General features: G+C 43.2%; 1 pseudogene; it reads right to left on the minus strand.

Moving 5' to 3' along the window:
- Nucleotides 1-9,636: 9,636 nt before the first annotated feature.
- On the minus strand, nucleotides 9,637-9,846 carry LOC144235414 (U2 spliceosomal RNA; annotated as a pseudogene).
- Between the last annotated feature and the right edge of the window lie 449 nt (nucleotides 9,847-10,295).

A 10,295-nucleotide genomic window follows, 5' to 3' on the forward strand; every position in this document is an offset into this window, starting at 1 on the left:
ATGTTGGGAGCTTTTAAAGATTAGGACCTCGTTGGACACGCTTGCTTTGCCAGATTTTTATTTTTAAATTTTTAAAAAACCAAATGCATCGAGCTATGGTTTACATGTAATAATAAGCATCCCTGTTAAGTGTATGTGTTGATAAGGTTGGGGAGAGTTGTACATCCATGTAATAGCCTCTGCAATCAAGATCCACAACACTCATCATCCCAAAAAGTTTCCTTGTGTACCCTCCCAGTCAGTCCTAACCCCTCCTCTTCCTCGTCCCACCCCACCCCACGCACCGCTCATTGCCTTCTGTCACCATGCCGTAATTTGTCTTTTGGAGCTTCCATGAAAAGGGAACCCTCTGTATCTATAGCTATACTTAAACAGGTACACACTTTTTGTTTTATTTTTTTTCATCTTTATTCTTGAGAGAGAGAGAGAGAGAGAGACAGGGTATGAGCAGGAGAGGAGCAGAGAGAGAGGGAGACACAGAATCTAAAGCAGGCTCCAGGCTCTGAGCTGTCAGCACAGAGCCTGACCTAGGACTCGAACCCAGGAACCATAAGACCTGAGCCAAAGTTGGACGCTCAACTGACTGAGCCACCCAGGTGCTTCGCACACATATACACTTTTATCAGGCTTCTTTTACTTAGTGTGATTTTTTTTTTTAAATCAACTCTTTTTTGAAAAGGTTTATTTGAGAGAGAGAGGGAGAGTGAGAGGGAAAGAGAGAGAGAGAATGGGCAAAGGAGGGGCAGAAAGAGAAGGAATCCTAAACATGCCACTAGGCTCCATGCCATTAGGGCAGAACCTGACTTGGGCTCCTTCTCAGGAACCCTGAGGTCATGACAGGAGACAAAATCAAGAGTAAGAGGCTTAAGGGCTGAGCCATCCAGGTGCCCCTCATGTGATGTTTTTGAGATTCACCCCTGTTGTCATGTGTATCAGTAGTTTGTTCCTCTTTATTTTGAGTCATTTTCTATTGTGTGAATATACCACAATTATCCCTTTTCTGTGTCACTAGATTAAATTTGCTAATATTTTATTAAGTGTTTTTTTAAATTTATGTTATAAGGGATATTGGTCTGTAGTTTTTCTTATAATGCCTTTGGTTTTAGTATCAGAGTAACACTGGTCTCATAAATTGACTTAGAAAGAATTGGGGACATTTATTGCTGTTTTCAGGTGGCTTTTCTTGTCTATCTGTTGGGTACTGTTGCCTCCAAGAAACCCAGAGATGGCCTTCAAAGAACTTTCTTTCTAGGATGAGGGAGAGCACAGAAGCCCCTGGCGGTGCTGTCAGGACTTTGTGGCTTAGCAGCAACCCTCCACTCCTGTTCAGGCTAGCGCACGTCAGGAGGGCCCAGACGTCCAAGCAAGGTCCACAGACATGCCAAAACCCTGACCTTCCTATTGAGCCTGGCTGCTTTTGCTTTTTGGTGTGAAGCAGAGGCCCACATCCTTCCCTCCGGACGATCTAGTATAATCCCCCTAAACCAAAAATGCTTACTCTTGTTCCCTTAGGGATAAAGGAGAGGGAAGGGGGACGCAGGGCCAGTAAAGGGGCTGAGATGCTCAGATCTTTAAAAAAACAATTCCAGGGGCGCCTGGGTGGCTCAGTCGGTTAAGCAGCTGACTGCAGCTCGGGTTGTGATCTTGCGATTTGTGAGTCTGAGCTCCTTGTCAGGCTCTGTGCTGACAGAGGCTCACAGCTCAGAGCCTGCTGCAAATGCTGCGTCTCCCTCTCTCTCTGCCCGTCCCCTGCTGGTGCTTTGTCTTTCTGTTTCAAAAATACTTGTTTTAAAAAACTAAAACAAAACAAACCAATTTCAGGCTTTGCCTGAGGGTGGAACCGGGAAGGGAGACACGTTCAGTCCCTTCTAAGTACCAGAAGCAAAAATTCCAGAAAAATAGTTAGAGTTCCCCTAAACACTCCCAATAAACCCAACCAAGGCAAATTTAAATCCATACATAAACTTCTGGAGAAGGACTATTACACATCATATAGTGTCCCTCCTCAACCATTTATCTTTTACAAATGTGGAGATTGTCCCTCATCTCCATCCCTCAGAGCCAAAGATATTTGAAAACTACTATTTTATGAGGTTTGGGGGGCCCCAGACAAATGAAATTCCTGCTGATTCCACACATACCCTGAGTTGGCATGGAGCTGAGGCTCTCTCAGAGTTCTGGCTAGGAAAATCAGGAGAAGGAACACATAATGATGACTTCCAGCCGAGGACTGAGTTTACTACATCATGCTACATAAAATCCCATGATCTCCAAGTGCCTTTTTGTTGATATTATAGCAAAAATAATCACCCTCAATATATACGTTCTAGTTCTCATTGTGTGAGTTTGTGTGTGGAAACGCACACATGTGCAGTTATAATAGTTATATGATTAAGGCATTAGTGTACTGGGAGAGTAATAATCAGAATTTAGGGTCTGTTTTCCTGTGTTGTTTGGGAGGCTCGCTGTAGACTCCTAAAAGGGCTGAAATGAGTTACCTGAACCATGGCCACTCATGGAGATTCCTCAAGAATTTCAGTCCCCAATACCAGGGAACCCCATTGTAAATCAGGCATGTTGCTTAGACAGAAAACCAGAACTGAGCAGAACGTTTATGAGGGAAAAAGAACTGGTTTGTTAGAGCATTTGGAGTTTGACCTTGAATATAGCAAGATACTTGGATCAACCAATTTGCAGGGGCCAAGGAACCAAAATGGTAGAGGGAGGCTGACAGAGAGCCAAAGAGGAGTCAACCTTAGGATAGAGGGAAGAAATCAAGGCTTTGTTTTGAAGAGAGATAGCTTGAGAGAATGAAAAGAACATAAGATAGGGAGATAGGGGCGCCTGGGTGGCTCAGTTAGTTAAGCGTCTGACTTCAGCTCAGGTCATGATCTCTCGGTCCGTGAGTTCAAGCCCTGCCTCAGTCTCTGTGCTGACAGCTCAGAGCCTGGAGCCTGCTTCAGATTCTGTGTCTCCCTCTCTCTCTGCCCCTCCCCCGCTCATACTCTGTCTCTCAAAAATGAATAAATGTTTAAAAAAATTAAAACAAAAAGATAGAAGGTAAATCACCAAGTTTGGGTTCTGCCTCTGCCCCACTATAGTCTTATGGCTTCTCAACCCTTCACTTACTGCCTGTGGGATTTAGTTTCTTCATTTATAAAAAGAAAGTTAAAGAGGCTGGTTATTAGATTATGTCTAGATTTCAAGTTTTAACACTATGAGGACGTAAGTATTCTATGTCTTTGCTTATTTGTTTTATACTGCTCCTTATAAAGCTGTTCACTGGTCTGAGACATTCTAAGTAGTAACAAAGAAGGGGGATACTTCAGCTAGAGGCAGCAATTCAGTGGGGGAGAATCAGAGATTGCTCAATATTCCTTACTTCAAGAAGATTTTTTTTTCGTTCTTGAGATAATTTCATATTTTTATTTAAGCACGTGGTGACTTGGCTAAAGAAAGCTATAAAAGTCCTGGTATCCCAAGGTATAAGCAAACTCTACATAAATCTTGTAGTTTTCTTTATCCTATGAGCAGTAAGGAAGGTCCTATAAACAGTCGTACTGAGTATAAATATTGAAAGCTCTTGGAGTTTGCAGTGGATTGTTTGACCAGCCTCTCTAACTTTCCCTCTCCTGGGACCAGCTTCCTATGCCCCCACACTTACACACCTCCCCACACCCACCCACTTAGCCTCAGGGTGAGCAGACATCTGTATACAACATGGTCAACCTCTGGCCGCGCCTTCTTGCTGGAAATCTACTCATTTTGAGACTGAGAAAGCATCATGGGAGTCATTTGGGAATTATGTTTGCTTCTGAGCTCAGGATTTTCATGAGTGAATTAGGAGGAGGAATAGATTTGGGACTGAGGAAGGGAGAGCTAATTACTGTCAAGGCGTTTGCTGATCATGCACTTGGCAGTGCACACCAGGCAGTTGAACATACTGACTTGCAGCTCCCAAAAGAAGTGCAGACATGAGTTGGAAATCGTCAGGGAACAGTCCACGAAGGTGTGGGAGCACCTGTATTCACCCAAGGAGAGTGAGAAAAGCCAACAATAGACCCTTACGCAAAAGAAGAGGAGAAAGAGCCAATCAAAAGAGGTTGTGAAAGAGGGACAGGACTGTGGGCCAGGCCTGTGTACCTGTCCTTTGCTCTCTGAGGAGACCGCCTATGGCTTAAACACGTGCCCTCTTTCTGTTTTACCTACAAATAACCAGTTTTCAGTATTTTGTGTCTAAGGCATCACCATTTCCAGAATACATTAGTGTTCTGGCTTGCCCAGCAATCTGCCCGCATGTACCGTTAGTTCATAACTAGGTGAGATAAACTATCTGCCCTTGCTTTGTCTGCCACATTTTGCATTCCTTACTTTCTGTTGAGATTGACAGAAGTACCCCTTAGACCTTTTGGAAGAGATCTGAGAAGCTAGACAGCAAGGCCATAGCCCTGGTAACTTGCTCTAGGCCAAAAATAAGTACGTGTTTGAGTCCATGTTTTGGGGGCACCTGGCTGGCGCAGATGGTTAAGCATCCAGCTCTTGATCTTGGCTCAGGTCATGACCTCATGGTTTGTGAGTTCAAGCCCCACGTTGGGTTCTGCACAGATGACATGGGGCCTGCTTGAGAATCTGTCCGTCCTTCTCTCTGCCCCTCCCCTGCTTGTGCTCTCTTCCTCTCTCTCTCAAAATACATAAATAAACCTTAAAAATTTTAAAAGATGAATCCATGTTTTGACCTCTTGATTTCTCATTTCAATTGGAAAAAAAAAGGAGGGCCTGTGATCTTCCTCTTGTGTGGAACCAACAAAGAAAGGGATTTTGGTTCTGGTGGTAAGTGAGAATGTCAGAGTCATTTAAAACCTAGAGTTTTGAATCTTGCCCTTGGGTTTCATGCGACTGACTACTTAAGACCTTTCCCTCTTTAAGTCTTACCAAGTTCTCACCTGGAGTGGGGTGAAGTCGAAGGCCTGGCTCCAGCAGAGTCTGGTATCTTCCTCCCATTTCGATACCAGAGACAGATTCAAACAGAAATACTGCTTTGGTTGGGTGAATATTTTTATGTTTCAGCTCACCAGTTGCAGAAAATAAATGGATATGGTTTCAGTTTGAACTACATCCACAGAGTTTGTTTATGTATTTAAAACATTAGTTTTGCCACTGAGTTAAAGAAAATTTAAAAAGAGGGGAAATAAGTGAGCTCCATTTAAAATTCAGAAAATGGGGGTACCTGGGTGGCTCAGTCAGGTAAGCATTCCACTATTGATTTCAGCTTGGGTCATGATCTCATGTGAGATTGAGCCCTGTGTTAGGCTCTATGCCAATAATATGGAGCCTACTTGGGATTCTCTTTCTCCCTCTCTCTCTGCCCCTCCCCTGCTCATGCTCTCTCTCTTTTTCTCTCTCTTTCTCAAAATAAATAAACTTTAAAAAAACTCAAAATTCACAAAATGTGCAGCCACTGGTACACAATATGGGTCAAATTCCTCGCTATTTATTCTTAGCTGTCTCCTTCAGAGATAAGTGGTTAAAACCTACCCTTTATTAGAAAGGTCTTTGAAAAATAGGTTACTTATTCTTCCTACTCCATTTTCCTCTGAGTAAAGGTGAATATTCCTAAATTTAGTAAAGTCTAAGTAGATGTTCTTTTCCATGTCATGTTGTTCCTGCTTGGTTCATGATCTGGCATAACCCTTGTGGTCATATGGGGGAATTATTTCTCAGGCAAAGTGGTACTGTTTCTTTTTCTGCTTGAGTGTGAAGGACAGAACCTATGTAGTAATTCCAGAGACTCCCTCTCTAGGCAGAACAACAATGATGAGGTTAACGAAGTGTCAGAAGATGGCAAAATCCACTCCTTTCTTACCTTCTCCAACTTTCAAATGAGGAGTTCTGGTGAATGGCTGGTAAAATATCCTTTCACTGAGAGACATCCCCGCCCAGAAAGGAAAGGTGAGGAAGTACATGATGAGATAAAGCAGGGCAGTCTGTCTGTGTCTGCTTTCTCCTGAGTTTGTCCAGCTCACATCCAGGGCCTGTAGCTGCCTGTAGCTGCCATAAATTATGTCCCAAGGGCTTCCAGAGGCTTCCAAGAGCCTCCGAAGGCCAGAGCTGCCAGTGTAACATGAATTACCATGGAAACATGAGAGAGCTGGGAGTTGTCTGTTACCATTTTCTTCCTGTAGACCGTTGGTTTAGATCCAGGGTTTCCCACAGCTTTTGTGTGTGTTTTCTAGATAGAGCCTTAAGATTTTGGCTCTTGTGGAATGGGCTACTTCCAGGTACTCCTGGTCATAAAACCAGAAGGGTTTCTGAAGCTGTCATCATTGAACAACCTAGGAGACTCAGGAGAGAGAACCAAAATTTTGTCAAGTTTGTATCTCAGAGGAAGTGCTCTGAATGTTTCCCTGACTGTGTCGTGATAGATGTGTGTTTTAATAATTTCCAGGACCCTGTGGATATTATCACTGGGACGCAGCCACATTTCTTTTCCCCAGTAGAGATGTCCAGGAAAGGCACCAAAGCTAGAAAGACATTGTGATTTAAAAAAAAAATTTTTTTTTTAATATTTTTATTTATTTCTAGGAGAGAGAGAGAGACAGCGTGAGCAGGGGAGGGTCAGAGAGAGAGAGGGAGACACAGACTCCGAATCAGGCTCCAGGCTCTGAGCCGGCAGTCAGCCCAGAGCTCGACGCAGGGGCACGAACCCATGAACCGTGAGATCATGACCTAAGCGAAAGTCGGACGCTCAACCGACTAAGCCACCCAGGCGCCCCTTAAAAATTTTTTTAATGTTTATTTATTTTGAGAGAGAGAGACAGAGAGCATGAGCAGAGGAGGGACAGAGAAAAAGATACAGAATCTGAAGCAGGCTCCAGGCTCTGAGCTGTCAGCACAGAGCCCGATGCGGGGCTCAAACCCATCAACCCTGAGATCATGACCCGAGCTAAAGTCAGATGCTCAACTGACTGAACCACCCAGGCACACCTAGTCACTTACATTCTTAATATTGGATTCATAATTTTTATTATTTCTTTTTAAAACATATTTATTTTGAGAGAGAGAGAGTGCTCACAGGGATGTGTTGACAGGCACAAGCAGAAAAGGGATAGAGAGAGAGGGAGAGAGAAAATCCCAAGCAGGCTCTGCACTGTCAGCACAGAGCCTGATCAGGGCTCGAACCCACAAATCTCAAGATCATGACCTGAGCCGAAGTCAGTTGCTCAACTGACTGAGCCACCCGGATGCCCCAAACAGTGTGCTTTTATATAGATGAATGAAGTGCAGGGAAAAGAATTTCTAGGAATAGAAATATGGACCCTGCGTTATAATTTTATAAAACATGATTTCCAGACCGTGCTCTTTGGACATTTGTAGAGAGTTGGAAATACAGGGGGTTCAAAAGAAAATATAACTCTCTACTCTCTCTATCCCCTGCTGACCTCTAATCTGTCTGTTGTAGATATCTCTTATCAATAGAATCATACAACGTTTGTCCTTTTGTGTTTGACTTATTTTACGTAGCGTAATGGTTTCGAGGTTCATCTGTGTTGTAGCGTGTATTAGTACTTCATTCCTTTTTATGTCCAAATAGTGTTCCCCTGTATTTATATACCACGTTTTGCCTATGCATCGTTTTGTTGACAGACACTAGGTGTCTTCCATGTTTTGGTGATTGTGAAGAATATTGCTGTGAACATGGTTGCGCTTGCTTTCTCTTCTTTTCCACCCCCGCTTTTTAACTTTAATTGGGCATGTATTTGAGAATTCTCGTTTCAAAGAATCTGATGTTTTGTCTCAGTCTAGTCCTTGTTCCTTGTACTTAGCATTTGGAAAGTAATTGAGGAATTCCACCAATTTCTTTGTTCATTAGTCTCCTCAGTATCCTGGGTCAGGGAGGAAGGCAGTCACAATTTGGGTTTGGGGAAAGTGAGCCCCAGGTAATGGGCAGGAGTCCATCAGGAGCTAACCTCTGTGCCCACCTTTCCCAGGTTGTGGTGTAATGGTGTACGTGGGTTGAAGTAGTCTTTGATAACTATTTCACATGATGTACTTTATTTGACCCTTGCTACATTTCACTATAGTTTGCCATGTCATCAGGAGAGGACTTAAGTCTAGGGACAAAAGTATCAAGTGAGAAGTAACTTTCTCACCCTGAAGGATCTGCTTTTATTTGTAAGATATGTCTGAACCCAACCAGACTCTGACAACTCCACCAATTCCTTACCCATTTCGAATAATTGGCAATAGGGGGGTGCCTGGGTGGCACAGTCAGTTAAGCATCTGACTTTTGCTCAGGTCATAATCTCTCAATTCCAGGGTTCAAGCCCTGTGTTGGGCTCTGTGCTGACAGCTCAGAGCCTGGAGCCTGCTTTGGATTCTGTGTCTCCCTCTCTCTTTGCCCCTGCCCTACTCATGCTCTTTCTCTCTCTCAAAAATAAGTAAACATTAAAAAAAATAAAAACAAGAATAATTGGCAATAGAGTAAGTCTGAACTACAAGAAATATGGGGAATGGATTATGATTATTTTCTTTTTTTAAAAAAATATTTATTTCTGAGAGAGAGAGAGAGACAGAGAGAGAGACAGACAGACAGACAGACACTGTGAGCGGGGGAGGGTCAGAGAGAGAGGGAGACACAGAATCCAAAGCAGGCTCCAGGCTCTGAGCTGGCTGTCAGCACAGAGCCCGACGCGGGGCTTGAACCCATGAACCATGAGATCATGACCTGAGCCGAAGTCAGACACTTAACCGCCTGAGCCAACCAGGTGCCCCAGATTATGATTATTTTCAAGCATGTACCTTTGGGACCAAGAGCTTAATAGACTTTTCTTAATTAAAAGATAACTATAATTTATTTTTAAGTGGCTTCATTTGTATACAGTAGAGGCTACATTTAAAAAATGGTTGTTTTTTTGGGCGCCTGGGTGAGTTGGTCGGTTAAGCATCTGACTTTGCTCAGGTCATGATCTTACAGTTTGTGAGTTCAAGCCCTTCATTGGGCTCTGTGCTGACAGCTCAGAGCCTGGAGCCTGTTCAGAATCTGTGTCTCCCTCTCTGTCTACCCCTCCCCTGCTTATGCTCTATCTCTCTCTGTCTCAAAAATAAATAAGCACTAAAATTTTTTTTTAATCGTTGTCTTTTTTCAAGCAGCAAAAAGCATATCCTCCAGTGTTGCTAGTTTGCTTATTACACTGCTCTTGATAAACATTGTAAAGATAGTTCAGTTTCATCCAAGCCTTTCTTACTGTAAATTACTATCCTGTAAAGACTAAAACTGTAAGATTTTGTTTTATATAACTGGGCTCGCCCTCTTGGTAGACTGAATACATAGTGGTTTTTGTTTGTTTCTTTATGTTATAAGCTTTCTTTTTCCCCTAAAGGATGACACACTCTCCCCTTTACCACTCTCCTGCCACAGCCTGCTACCAAAGCTAAGGTTTTCACCCTGGAACAGCTCCTTTGGCTCAAAGCCCTTCATTTCTAGGAAGCTGTTAAGTCTAAAGTTGGTGTTGTTGGTAGTCGTGTTGTGTATGTGTTTCTATTTCAGGGAGGTTCTTTAAAATTTTCTTTAATGTTGTTATTTTTGAGAGAGTGAGAGAGAGAGACAGAGCATGAGAGGGGTGGGGGGACAGAGAGAGAGGGACTGAGAATTCAAAGCAGGCTTCAGACCATGAGCATCAGCACAGAATCTGATACGGGGCTCAAACCCATGAACTGTGAGATCATGACCTGAGCTGAAGTTGGATGCTTAGCCACCTGAGCCACCTGGGTGCCCCTTGGGGAGGCTCTTTAAACTGATAAGAACAGATACTACACTTGATCTTAGCCAAAAGGCTGAGAAGCGATGGGGGAGGCTCTTTAAAAGGGACTGTAAACCTCTTCTAGGTCACCTGGACATTGACCCTGCTGTTCAGTCTGGCCACATTGTTATGGTCCCGGGTTTGCATGGGAATTTATGCTCACGCTGCGCGCAAGGGGAGGCTGTTGACCTCCCATCCCAGGGTAGATATAAGAGAAAACATGGTGTGGAATTTGAGTCTTCCAAAGGCCCACCGACAGAGCCGTTTCAAACTCAAAAGCCTGGTGTGATTGTTACCTTTTTTCATTATAGGCAGAGCTTGTAGGTTCCAAATTCATGAGGATTTTTTCCTTGAATAGAATTTCTTTGGTCTTGTATTTTAGGATGCCTCCTTAAATTGATGAGAACAAAATAATGGAACATAAGTTAAAAAGAGTTTATTATAAAAAAGGCCAAATTACAACAATGGTAATAATAATTTATGAGGTCCATTTTA

Source organism: Crocuta crocuta, unplaced genomic scaffold (assembly GCF_008692635.1).
Source record: "Crocuta crocuta isolate KB4526 unplaced genomic scaffold, BGI_CrCroc_1.0 scaffold64, whole genome shotgun sequence".
Lineage (NCBI taxonomy): Eukaryota > Metazoa > Chordata > Mammalia > Carnivora > Hyaenidae > Crocuta > Crocuta crocuta.